This window comes from Onthophagus taurus, chromosome 10 (assembly GCF_036711975.1).
Source record: "Onthophagus taurus isolate NC chromosome 10, IU_Otau_3.0, whole genome shotgun sequence".
NCBI lineage: Eukaryota > Metazoa > Arthropoda > Insecta > Coleoptera > Scarabaeidae > Onthophagus > Onthophagus taurus.
Genome location: NC_091975.1, coordinates 696,550 through 711,175, shown reverse-complemented (window position 1 = coordinate 711,175; position 14,626 = coordinate 696,550). Strand labels below are relative to the sequence as shown.

The 14,626-nt window shown below is 33.3% G+C and overlaps 1 protein-coding gene across 13 annotated transcripts in view; it reads right to left on the bottom strand.

Moving 5' to 3' along the window:
- LOC111415491 (bruno 3) overlaps positions 1 to 14,626 on the bottom strand; it is a 318,531-nt gene that overhangs the window by 293,151 nt on the left and 10,754 nt on the right. For 2 of the 13 annotated variants that reach the window (XM_071199554.1, XM_071199553.1), the window contains exon 1: positions 14,362 to 14,607. The exons of the other annotated variants lie outside the window; for them this stretch is intronic. The gene's annotated coding sequence lies outside the window, so the exon portion shown is untranslated. Of the gene's footprint in view, positions 1 to 14,361; positions 14,608 to 14,626 lie in introns of those variants that run through there. 13 annotated transcript variants of the gene reach the window in all.

Here is a 14,626-nt window from a genome sequence, read left to right as displayed (position 1 = left end):
GGGGGAGTTGGAGTGGCTGAGTATGTCGAGTCGTCGTCGGTTACACTTTGGTTGTTTTCTTTATAAAGTTGTGTCAAGTAAGCTACCACCTTACCTCACCAACAAAATTACTTGCAGAACGGACATTCATAATATTAATGTACGGCGTAAGGACCTCATTGACATTCCTCGTCACCGTACCCAATTGTTCTTTTAGTTATAACGCGGCATGTATTTTGAATAAGTACAGTCTGCTTTTTGCTCAACCATCGTTTCGCACTTTTAAAGAGTCTTTGCGTCTTAAATTGCTTAATGACTAGCGCGTCGTTCTACCTTCAACTCGAATTAGTTGAATTAGTTGAATTTTTTGTGTATGGGATTTCCAGGAAGACCAGGACGCCATAATTTGGCTTACTGATGGAAATACCCTTTGGCAAACTCTATACTTAGTTATTTTAATGTATTACCTATATTGTATTGTTATGCCAATAAACTATTATTATTATTATTATATCATTTTAGAATGCTCATATTGTAAGGAACAAAGATAACAAAATTTAATGTTATGAAAACTCAACTTTTCGTCAACATTCTTTCATATATACGTAACCCATCAATAAAACAATAACGACGATGATGGAATTAGCTAGCTATATCAAAATCTGTTATTATAATGGAATACATTTATTAGAATTGAGTAAGTTAAATTATAAGAAAACATAAAGGAGGCATGAAACCACAACGGAAAATCCTGTGGTCGTTATATCATACGGAACGACACCATAAAAACTTGTTAATTTTGAACATTGTTGGAACGTGCCATCACTTTTAAGTGAAAATAACGGTAAATAGCACAGTGAGGGGGACAAAAATATTGATTATTTATCAAAAGTTAGATAAAAACAAACGACTTTAATAATAAAATACGGTTTTGGCTGTTTTAAATTATACTCAATAAACATATACTAAAAATCGTGTTTGTAACAAGATTTCTTTGTTCAGCTACCAAGGCAAAACGAAAAATAATCTTGATAAAGTAAATAGCAATAGTACTAATTAGATTTATCAAATAATGTTGTCCACATTTCGAATTGAATAATTTTGTGCATTGAAACAACGAGCATGTTATTGTTAAAAGTTTGACATGCTGTTCTATGTACTTTTTTGTTAAATTGATGAAACTGGAAATGAACTTTTATCATTATGGTAATGAACAAATACGTTAAATAAATAAATAAAAAGTTGGGTAAAAATTGTTTTCAATGTTATGCAAAAACTTTAATCCTTATTTATTACATAAATAATAAATCAATAAATATAATAAACATTCAAGAATTCGCCTTGGCTTTATTTTTGAACAGAAAGAAATAATTTATAACTTAAATGAAAGCTTGAAATATCTATTTTGATGTAATACAATAATATTTATATGTTGATTGAAAAAATAAATAAATATTTGAAACGGCACGAAGTCAAACACCGTAAAGCTTGGATTAATTTGGAAATTTTATATAAATTCAAAAATTATAACAACTTTATTTTTGAAGATAAAGAAATGATTTATATCTTAAATTAAAGCTTGAAATATCTGCTTTAAAATGGTAAATAATAATTAATATGTTGATAACGAAAAATATTTCGAAACAAGCCGAAATTAAATACTCTAATATAATACTTAAGTAGTTTGAAAATTTTATCAAAATTCAAAAAATCGCCACAGCTTTATTTTTTAAGATAAAGAAATGAATTACATCTTAAAATAAAGCTTAAAATCTCTGCTTTGAAATGATATGAAATAATTAAAAAATGGGATTAATTTAAATATTTTATAACATTTCAAAAAATCGCCTTCACTTAATTTTTGAAGCTAATCAATTTCAAATTTCAGAACGTAGAACATAGAAATCGATAAATAAAACAATATAGGGAACCTATATATAGGATTATTTATTAGGCGTTCTTGTTTGGTGACGCAAGTATATATTGACCACAAAAAACTCTTATTAGGACGATTCAATGTCAGCTTTACCAATACAATACATCGATTTTTGTTTAAAACTGTGTCTTATAATACTGAATTTAATTCTCAAGAACAAGTGGAGGTGTATCAATTCGATTCCCCTTGACGTCTGTTGATTAGGTTCCAAACTTAAACCATTTCGATTGTGTACAGGGTGGTTCAAATTCGATGTCCGAATAGGCTAACTCGAAAACTATAAGAGTTAGAAGAAAAGTAGCTGACATGTCATGATCTCGTTTTTTAAGAAACTACTAATGCCGAAAACCTCATAGCGCTATCGTCTTTTGTTTTTCCGCTAGAGGCCAAAATTGAAAATATCGTAAAACCCGCAAATGTAATTATCTTGGTTATTATTATAGGTGGAGTATTATAACTAAGACATTATATGGACACTTTTTTACAGAGAATTTGATGACGTAGTCAAAAAAATGTTGTCGGTTTTAGATTTTGAGATATTATCACAATTTTCGTTTTTTTAAATGGAAACAACCACTGATTATTCGCTTAATAAATTCGTTATTTTTTTCTGATTACAAAAATATAGGGTTTGACAGGTCTATTTCTTATTGTTTTAGAATAAAACTAAAAATAAACTTTTCTTTTAGTGTTGTCGAAGAAATTAAATTTACAGTTTCCTGTAAATTACGGTTCTATAACTAAAAATTAAAAAAACATATTTTTGATATTTGAAACAAATATATTTGTTGAACTGTTTAATCTATATATGTTTTACACAAAAGTTGGAATATATTGCATTATTTCACATTGTTTATTACGATTTAATATTATTTTTAAATGATTTAATAAATTATCGATAGATGGCGCTCATATGTTTTTTTTTAATCCAAATAAACATAGCAACATTTGTTTGTATTCAAAAATTTTCTGAAGTGTCACTTTAAAAATTCCGTTTTTAAAATCAATTACAAAAATTTTAAAACGTTTGACATGTTAGAATGTTACATATTAAAAAATTATTTGTTTTAAATACCAGAACTTATCTTCGTATTTAATTGTTAACTTTTTAGATTTTACCTACCGCCCCGTAACTTACAGGAAACTGTAAATTTAATTTCCTCGACGACACTAGATGGAAATTTTATAAAAAAAGTTTATTTTTAGTTTTATTCTAAAACAATAAGAAATAGACCTATCGAACCCTATATTTTTGTAATCAGAAAAAAATAACGAATTTAATAAGCGAATAATCAGTGGTTGTTTCCATTTAAAAAAACGAAAATTCTCATGATATCTCAAAATCTAAAACCGAAAAATTTTTTTTGACCATGTCATGAACTTCTCTGTAAAAAAGTGTCCATATAATGTCGTAGTTATAATACTCCACCTATAATAATAACCAAGATAATTGCACTTATTGGTTTTACGATATTTTCAAATTTGGCCTCTAGGGGAAAAACAAAAGACGATAGCGCTATGAGGTTTTGGGCATTAGCAGCTTCTCGAAAAACGAGATCATGACATGTAAGCTACTTTTTTTCTAACTCTTATAGTTTCCGAGTTAGCCTATTCGGACATCGAATTTGAACCACCCTGTACTTTCAAAATGTATATTTATAAAAAATTTTAAGTTTTAAAAGGTACACAATGACCTAATGAACACAATGAGTACAAACAATCCAAGTTTGGCAATGAAACAAAAAAGTTTCTAGTTTTTGAAATTTCTTTTTTAGTTACACAGCCTTACAATGGTAATAACAATGACGAATAATGTAGTTTGGGTTCATTATTTCATTTTAAGTCGAAATTATTTGTTAATTGAGAGGTAAAAGTAATGAATAACGCAATCGATCGATCACGTGAATAAAACAGTCCGAAATAGATCGAGTCCTAATCAACGCAAAACTAATACTCGATGAACTAGATAATTGTCAATGTTTACCAGTGAATTAATCATTTATGGCGGTGAGTTTAAATTGTTAACCACCGTACCGATTGTTAATTTCCCCGGTTGATGTCCGCCGACAGTTCCCGGCCAATCAAAATCGTTTTCCCTTCCATTTTCCCCGGAAAAAAGGGGCTGTTAATAGCCGGGCGGCAAAGGACACGTATAGAGGACGTATTTAGGCTCGGACATTCCATTACGGTGATCGATATTTGAGCGAACAGGAAGGGTAGTTCACGTCGGGGTCATCAGCGAGTCCTCTTTATGCCTTTCCCGAGGGGGTGGGAAGTCGAGCCGGATTCATCCCCGGGGAGAAAATGGACGATGAGGACATTGACTAAGGTTCTTTTCGAGCGCGCCTTGTCTTTATTGACGAAAGGTTAGATGGGAACCGGCGAAATTAAAATCACCATTGATCGAACCTTCCTACAACCCAATCTTCTTCTTTTTCACCTTTATTTTCGTTATAATACAGAGAGTAATTAAATGAATCTACAGTGTGTTAATTAATTATATCGTACCCGACGTCATCATTGCAAGCATACAACCAATATCACAGTATTTATTTTATAATACGCGATTTGCGTATTGCAACACATATACTGTAATATTGGTTGCATACTTTGGTACGATAATTAATTAACACACTGTACTTAATAAAGTGTGGGTTTTATCGATCGATTCGTTGTAAAACCTTGGTCATAGGACGCGTCGAAATTCCCTAATCTCGGTCATTTTCCCGAATAAAAACCAGGACTGTAATTGGCGAGAATTAAAGCGCGATTACACTTGATTACCATAATAAAAGTTACGATTTTAGTTGAACTAAAAATAATACTCAGCTCCTAAGACACCATGTAAGGTATTAAAATGAAAAGGGGTAGTAAATCAGTTGGTAAAAAAATTGCGCCTTAATAAACGCGCTTGTTGCTGCTTTTATTAATGCCTACGACGCCGTAAATTGTTTTGCTCGACGCCGGATAACGATCTCTTTTCCGACGTCGCCCGTTTATCGCGAAAATAATTTCAATCGGTCTCTCTCTTCTCGTACCTCGCGTAATTTAAATTGATCACAAACACTTAGACGGGCTAAACTAGTTAAGTACCCGCCAGGCTCGCGCTATAATCGAACTAATTACGCAGGGAACCCTACGGTAATTGTACGCGATCGATTGTTGCATGTCTGGAGCCTTCGACGTGCCGAAGGCCTTTGGCGCCGCGACGCCTCTTCAACAACTTTAATTAATTGGAAGATTCGAATAACGTTTCTTAATAAGTTGTATTTATGTTTTAATAAATGTGATCAATTTCAAACGAAATATAAAAAGGAATGTTATTGAAGAATAAGTTTGCTACAACTTTTATACTTAAACTTTTTTTCTGACATGTATAGAATCCGTGTTCTACTAACAAGATGTAAAACCACGATTTTAACTTTTCAAGTTTTCGAATATATCTCGATATTTATGCATTTGAGAGCAAAAGTGTAAAAGAGCAATATTGTTAAGAATACAATTTGCTACAACTTTTATACTATAACTTTTTTTCTACAACGTTCCTAATCCATGCTATACCAACAAAAAGATGGAAAACGCTGATTTCAGCTACTTTACACTCAATCGAATATATCTCGATATTTATGCATTTGAGAGCAAAAGTGTAAAAGAGCAATATTGTTAAGAATACAATTTGCTACAATTTTTATACTAAAACTTTTTTTTTACAACGTTCCAAATCTATGCTATACCAACAAAAGGATGTAAAACGCTGATTTCAGCTACTTTACACTCAATCGAATATATCTCGATATTTATGCATTTGAGAGCAAAAGTGTAAAAGAGCAATATTGTTAAGAATACAATTTGCTACAACTTTTGTACTAAAACTTTTTTTCTACAACGTTCCTAATCCATGCTATACCAACAAAAGAATGTAAAACGCTGATTTCAGCTACTTTACACTCAATCGAATATATCTCGATATTTATGCATTTGAGAGCAAAAGTGTAAAAGAGCAATATTGTTAAGAATACAATTTGCTACAACTTTTATACTAAAACTTTTTTTTCTACAACGTTCCTAATCCATGCTATACCAACAAAAGGATGTAAAACGCTGATTTCAGCTACTTTACACTCAATCGAATATATCTCGATATTTATGCATTTGAGAGCAAAAGTGTAAAAGAGCAATATTGTTAAGAATACAATTTGCTACAACTTTTATACTAAAACTTTTTTTTCTACAACGTTCCTAATCCATGCTATACCAACAAAAGGATGTAAAACGCTGATTTCAGCTACTTTACACTCAATCGAATATATCTCGATATTTATGCATTTGAGAGCAAAAGTGTAAAAGAGCAATATTGTTAAGAATACAATTTGCTACAACTTTTATACCAAAACTTTTTTTTCTACAACGTTCCTAATCCATGCTATACCAACAAAAGGATGTAAAACGCTGATTTCAGCTACTTTACACTCAATCGAATATATCTCGATGTTTATGCATTTGAGAGCAAAAGTGTAAAAGAGCAATATTGTTAAGAATACAATTTGCTACAACTTTTATACTAAAACTTTTTTTCTACAACGTTCCTAATCCATGCTGTACCAACAAAAGGGTGTAAAACGCTGATTTCAGCTACTTTACACTCAATCGAATATATCTCGATATTTATGCATTTGAGAGCAAAAGTGTAAAAGAGCAATATTGTTAAGAATACAATTTGCTACAACTTTTGTACTAAAACTTTTTTTTCTACAACGTTCCTAATCCATGCTATACCAACAAAAGGATGTAAAACGCTGATTTCAGCTACTTTACACTCAATCGAATATATCTCGATATTTATGCATTTGAGAGCAAAAGTGTAACAGAGCAATATTGTTAAGAATACAATTTGCTACAACTTTTATACTAAAACTTTTTTTTCTACAACGTTCCTAATCGATGCTATACCAACAAAAGGATGTAAAACGCTGATTTCAGCTACTTTACACTCAATCGAATATATCTCGATATTTATGCATTTGAGAGCAAAAGTGTAAAAGAGCAATATTGTTAAGAATGCAATTTGCTACAACTTTTGTACTAAAACTTTTTTTCTACAACGTTCCTAATCCATGCTATACCAACAAAAGGATGTAAGACGCTGATTTCAGCTACTTTACACTCAATCGAATATATCTCGATATTTATGCATTTGAGAGAAAAGTGTAAAAGAGCAATATTGTTAAGAATACAATTTGCTACAACTTTTGCACTAAAACTTTTTTTTCTACAACGTTCCTAATCCATGCTATACCAACAAAAGGATGTAAAACGCTGATTTCAGCTACTTTACACTCAATCGAATATATCTCGATATTTATGCATTTGAGAGAAAAGTGTAAAAGAGCAATATTGTTAAGAATACAATTTGCTACAACTTTTGTACTAAAACTTTTTTTCTACTACGTTCCAAATCTATACTATACCAACAACAAGATGTAAAACGACGATTTCATCAAATTTACACTGATTCGAATTGAAGGTCTGGGTGCAAGAAACTCCACTTTTGAGGGATATTGATTTTTTCATTGATTTTAGGTTTCAAAACTATGCTCTACAGACTGGTGCAAGAACCAGGCAGTTCCATAACTTAATACGACTGCAAAACGTTGAAAAGATCTACCTGTTATATGTTTCAGTGCAAAAATCGGATAGCTCCAGGAGCCAGCTGGTTTTTGCTCCATGTGGTAGCGTGTCAAACTGTTATTGTAATGTTTTGATATTGTATGAACCGTGTAGATTAAAGTTGAGCAAAATAGACAGAGACCGACTTCCGACTTTATTCTCGAGACGGAAATGGAAGCATCCAGTAGCGACAATAAACATATAAACAATAATGATGTTGGCGTTTCCCAAGCTGGTCCCAGCAGGGTAAGTAGTTATTTGTATACTGCTTGCATGGTATTGAATATCTCTCAAAAGATAGGTTAATACTGAAAAGAACAGGACAGCCATGTCCTAATGGCCATAATGATGCTCATCTTGCCGGTCTGATTAATATAAAGGATTACGACCTAATAATATTTTAAATGTTACTTCGAAGATTCGAGAGAGGATTATGGCGGTGAGAATCTGGGACAATCTTAATGAATTTAATATATTACCAGCCAATCAGTCTGGATTTCGCCCTGGTGTCAGCTATACCACGGCTCTTCTTGATGTTACCGAAGATATCTTGCGTGGGATGGATGAAAGGAGTTTTCTAAGGCTTTTGACACGATCCGTCATTTAACACTCTCAGTTTATTAAATTTCAGAATACCCTATCGGAGAGGGCCTCTCTCTATTACTTGTGATTTGACTTTAAAGGGCATGTCAGCAATCTCTTAATGCTTTCGAGTGAGATATTGTCATCATAAAATCCTATCAAAATGGAGTCTAGAAAAATTAGTATTCGAATAGCTTTTCTGATCAAATAATATTTATATTTTAATAAATGTGATCAATTCGAAGCGAATCATTCTCACCGGAATATCAATTACATTACGAACGTCCAATTAGCATTGTTAATAGCCCCAATGCAGTACAAACGCGTTATTGACACTGGGGTCCCTCGAAAAATACGGGCTGCATTATCTGCGATTTCAGCAAAGGTCTCTCGACAATACACGCGCTAATGGGTCGTCGAAAGCAAGAGAACGATGTTGGAAAAACCGAACTGAAACAGTTGCAGAAGTATAAGATAAACTTCCTGAGCGTCGCGACGGACGCCCGGAATGCAATAACATATGACGAGAGCGGGCGTAGCTGTCGGCTGTCTACGATGTGACGGCGACGCTGAACAAATGACTAGCGATTCCTAGCCTAGACAAGTTTTTGCGGAACTCCCCTTTTGTACCGAAGGCTTTGGACGTCGCCCGTTCGCGTTCATATGCAGAACCACCTACGGGACGTTTTGATAAATGACCGGCAATTTCAAACGGGACGAAATTCTTTCTGACAAGGCTTATTTTCAAATTTTCAGAAATTTCTCTTCTCACACACGAACGATTTCGAGTCTGGCTCGATGAAAAATTTAAATCGAACGCAAGGGTATAAACGAATTCCTCTGAAAAAGGGAGCGCATCGTTCAGTAGGGAGCTTTAATTGCGAAAGCCCATCGGTAATATATCGTGCTCTGTGAGGGAACGATTGCGATCTCCGCCCCATTCTGCGCGTTAACCTACATACGCCGTGCGTATTGTGTTTCCCTAGCGATAAAAATCCCGGATAAGGACGCCGAGCACACAGCTACAATACAGAGATAAGCGCTTTTGCTTCAAGAGTGAAACATCTACGGATCCAATTCATCTCTATTTTGTTTTGTTACCCTTGATATCGACATTAAATTCATCATGCTTTCGAATTAATATCTAGTATTTACACCATGGATTGTAGACATCAATGTTCACAGGGTGATTGTAAAGTGCTTTATACCTCTATACAAGTCTGTTTAGTGAAGATGCGAAAAAATGTTATTAACAAAAATTGTAGAAAATTCAATTACAAACAAATATCATTTGAAACATTTTTTTATTCCAACGATAATTATTGACATAACCTCAAAAATGTTGTTTTTATACCAGTATACAGCGCCACCTGGGTGAGATATTAAAACGATTTATTAAAGAGATCGTTTTTAAATCAAATTCTAAACAAATATTGTACGAAACATTTTTCGATTAAACCAATAATTTATCGAGTATTATAGCTATCAATTTCTGTATATCTACAGGTGTCCCTTAAGTCGTGGCATAATTTTAATCGCAAATACTAGACTGATAATGAAAACGATTTTATTAAATATTTTCAATATAGTTTGTCTCAAAAAGACTAAATTTGGCAAACAGTGCAATGTTATCACAAGAAATCGTTCACTATTGGAAATATCGAACCGCGAGATCAATGCTATACAGGTGTTCACAAAGGTTATTTCTGTAAAATTTTTTTATTATGTCATGCTTTCGAATTAATATCTAGTATTTACACCATGGATTGTAGACATCAATGTTCACAGGGTGATTGTAAAGTGCTTTATACCTCTATACAAGTCTGTTTAGTGAAGATACGAAAAAATGTTATTAACAAAAATTGTAGAAAATTCAATTACAAACAAATATTATTTGAAACATTTTTTAATTCCAACGATAATTATTGACATAACCTCAAAAATGTTGTTTTTATACCAGTATACAGCGCCACCTGGGTGAGATATTAAAACGATTTATTAAAGAGATCGTTTTTAAATCAAATTCTAAACAAATATTGTACGAAACATTTTTCGATTAAACCAATAATTTATCGAGTATTATAGCTATCAATTTCTGTATATCTACAGGTGTCCCTTAAGTCGTGGCATAATTTTAATCGCAAATACTAGAGTGAAAATGAAGACGATTTTCTTAAATATTTTCAATATAGTTTGTCTTAAAAAGACTAAATTTGGCAAACAGTGCAATGTTATCACAAGAAATCATTTAAAATCACTATTGGAAATATCGAACCGCGAGATCAATGCTATACAGGTGTTCACAAAGGTTATTTCTGTACAATTTTTTTATTATGTCATGCTTTCGAATTAATATCTAGTATTTACACCATGGATTGTAGGCATCAATGTTCACAGGATGATTATAAAGTGCTTTATACCTCTATACAGGTCTGTTTAGTGAAGATACGAAAAAATGTTATTAACAAAAATTGTAGAAAATTCAATTACAAACAAATATCATTTGAAACATTTTTTAATTCCAACGATAATTATTGACATAACCTCAAAAATGTTGTTTTTATACCAGTATACAGCGCCACCTGGGTGAGATATTAAAACGATTTATTAACGAGATCGTTTTTAAATCAAATTCTAAACAAATATTGTACGAAACATTTTTCGATTAAACCAATAATTTATCGAGTATTATAGCTATCAATTTCTGTATATCTACAGGTGTCCCTTAAGTCGTGGCATAATTTTAATCGCAAATACTAGACTGAAAATGAAACGATTTTCTTAAATATTTTCAATATAGTTTATCTTAAAAAGACTAAATTTGGCAAACAGTGCAATGTTATCACAAGAAATCGTTTAAAATCACTATTAGAAATATCGAACCGCGAGATCAGTGCTATACAGGTGTTCACAAAGGTTATTTCTGTACAATTTTTTTATTATGTCATGCTTTCGAATTGATATCTAGTATTTACACCATGGATTGTAGACATCAATGTTCACAGGATGATTGTAAAGTGCTTTATACCTCTATACAAGTCTGTTTAGTGAAGATACGAAAAAATGTTGTTAACAAAAATTGTAGAAAATTCAATTACAAACAAATATCATTTGAAACATTTTTTAATTCCAACGATAATTATTGACATAACCTCAAAAATGTTGTTTTTGTACCAGTATATAGCGCCACCTGGGTGAGATATTAAAACGATTTATTAAAGAGATCGTTTTTAAATCAAATTCTAAACAAATGTTGTACGAAACATTTTTCGATTAAACCAATAATTTATCGAGTATTATAGCTATCAATTTCTGTATATCTACAGGTGTCCCTGTAAGTTGTGGCATAATTTTAATCGCAAATACTAGATTGAAAATGAAACGATTTTCCTAAATATTTTCAATATAGTTTGTCTTAAAAAGACTAAATTTGGCAAACAGTGCAATGTTATCATAAGAAATCGTTTAAAATCACTATTGGAAATATCGAACCGCGAGATCAATGCTATACAGGTGTTCACAAAGGTTATTTCTGTACAATTTTTTTATTATGTCATGCTTTCGAATTAATATCTAGTATTTAGACCATGGATTGTAGACATCAATGTTCACAGGGTGATTGTAAAGTGCTTTATACCTCTATACAAGTCTGTTTAGTGAAGATACGAAAAAATGTTATTAACAAAAATTGTAGAAAATTCAATTACAAACAAATATCATTTCAAACATTTTTTAATTCCAACGATAATTATTGACATAACCTCAAAAATGTTGTTTTTATACCAGTATACAGCGCCACCTGGGTGAGATATTAAAACGATTTATTAAAGAGATCGTTTTTAAATCAAATTCTAAACAAATATTGTACGAAACATTTTTCGATTAAACCAATAATTTATCGAGTATTATAGCTCTCAATTTCTGTATATCTACAGGTGTCCCTGTAAGTCGTGACATAATTTTAATCGCAAATACTAGATTGAAAATGAAAACGATTTTCCTATATATTTTCAATATAGTTTGTCTTAAAAAGACTAAATTTGGCAAACAGTGCAATGTTATCATAAGAAATCGTTTAAAATCACTATTAGAAATATCGAACCGCGAGATCAATGCTATACAGGTGTTCACAACGGTTATTTCTGTACAATTTTTTTATTATGTCATGCTTTCGAATTAATATCTAGTATTTACACCATGGATTGTAGACATCAATGTTCACAGGGTGATTGTAAAGTGCTTTATACCTCTATACAAGTCTGTTTAGTGAAGATACGAAAAAATGTTATTAACAAAAATGATAGCAAATGTAGTTATAAACAATTATTATTTGAAACATTTTTTGATTCCAACGATAATTATTGTTATAACCTCAAAAATGTTGTTTTTATACCAGTATAGAGGGCCACCTGGTGGAGATATCAAAACGAATTATTAAAGAGATCGTTTTTAAATCAAATTCTAAACAAATATTGTACGAAACATTTTTCGATTAAACCAATAATTTATCGAGTATTATAGCTATCAATTTCTGTATATCTACAGGTGTCCCTGTAAGTCGTGACAATTTTAATCGCAAATACTAGAGTGAAAATGAAGACGATTTTCTTAAATATTTTAATATTTTTTGTCTTAGAAAGACTAAATTTGGCAAACAGTGCAATGTTATCACAAGAAATCGTTTAAAATCACTATTGGAAATATCGAACCGCGAGATCAATGCTATACAGGTGTTCACAAAGGTTATTTCTGTACAATTTTTTTATTATGTCATAAACCCTTAAATTTTCCAACTGATTCTAAAAGCCTATTTCATTTGACGAAGTTCACCTGATGAATTAATATTTGCGATAAAATTATCGAAAGTGGCTACACTAATTTTAAATGTAAAAGTAAGAAATGAAGATTTGCCATATAGTAAAGGTTAAATCCGTTAAGTTTGAGAGAGAACGTGATAAATCCCATTTGGCATTGACCCCATATCTACGATTTATTGAAATAACGCATTTGTGGGCGAACCATCGCCGGTAAATCAAGCTTAGAGCGGAAGTAAAGCCGAACTTAGATGATATATTCTGGGTCCCCACTTAGAGTGAGAGCGAGTTTTAGTTGCATTGTATTCGGGAGATGGTTCAACAATGGAACAACGCCCCACCTTATTACCTCCCAACCCAACTCATGTAGCAAGACTGGCAAGTAGAAAAAGGAATGTAGCAACGCGGGTGCAACGAAATCGATCAACCCCGCTCCATCTTGTTCTTATAAATCCTTTTTCAGTGCGTGATAAATAATACGAACATTTCCCTTGTGCCATTATTATAATTCTCGTAGCCCTGTAGTGGGTTTAGTTTCAGAATCGCGGTTTCAGACTCTCCCCCTTGCCGTTCTTTTGTTTCTACAGAATCCGCCGAGTAAGTCGAGTTGATCTTGACGTCCCTCGCCCAGGTACAGGGTGCAATTGGCTGAGTGCGCCTCCGATGCAAATACGGATCTTAGTATTCAGGGAGAGGAAATCCGAGGCAGCGGCTCCCACCTGCACCTCCCCCATTGCTTTCCTGCCCCGCGCCTTATCGTTCTCACAGGATCCACGCTCCGCTGGCTTCACCCAGTCTTTTTGTTGCGATCGCGCATAAAAGACGTGTCGTTGTACCATTATTTCGTCCCAGGAACCGTGCACGATCTTCCACAGCAGGTTTTCTCCGACCCACGGCTTTTGTATAACATTAAAACCGAAACCAACCGTCCTTTTGACTACTTTAAACACTTTCAACCTTGTTGTAACCTTGATTTAAGAGAAATAAGTGGAAACAAGGGGGAGTTATCAATAATCAATAACTACATAAAGATAACGTTTTAATCTTTGTATTTTTTTTGTGATAAGTCCGGAGAGAATCAACTAATTTCTCCGTGTGTAGCGAAACAATGGCGTTTTGGCAACCGGACCCCCCATTATTTCTGGCGGTTTCGTCGCGGGATCCAAAAGCCCTTGGACGACTGCCACCAGTGGCGTGCGGTCGCCGCTTAACCATTCAAGGAATAAAGCGCCGGACGTGTCGGAAGCCCTACAGCGCGTCGTGCTTCTTGCAATTGGCTCAATACAGGCCGTAATTTTACCTGTTGTTCTTTTCGAATCGGATCGTGTGCAACAGGGTTTAAATTTAGTGGTCGAAAATTTAGTGTGAAAACTTAAAGCTTACCTGAAGCCGCGTACGGCCAAATTTTGCCGGCACCCCACAAAGGGGTTGAGACGGTAACCGGTGGTGAGGCTCAACAACAAACAGAGCCGTGTCACAACAAAGAACAACAACAACACTACTCAAACAGAGGACACTGCAACATCAGGCAGGCACTGAGGTTGTCTTGTCCTTCCTCACCGAATCATTCCAAAGGCCGCGCACTTTCCTCACGACTTTCGCGGGACGATTCGTGGATGGCACGCTGTTTCAGCGAGCGAGCGCAATT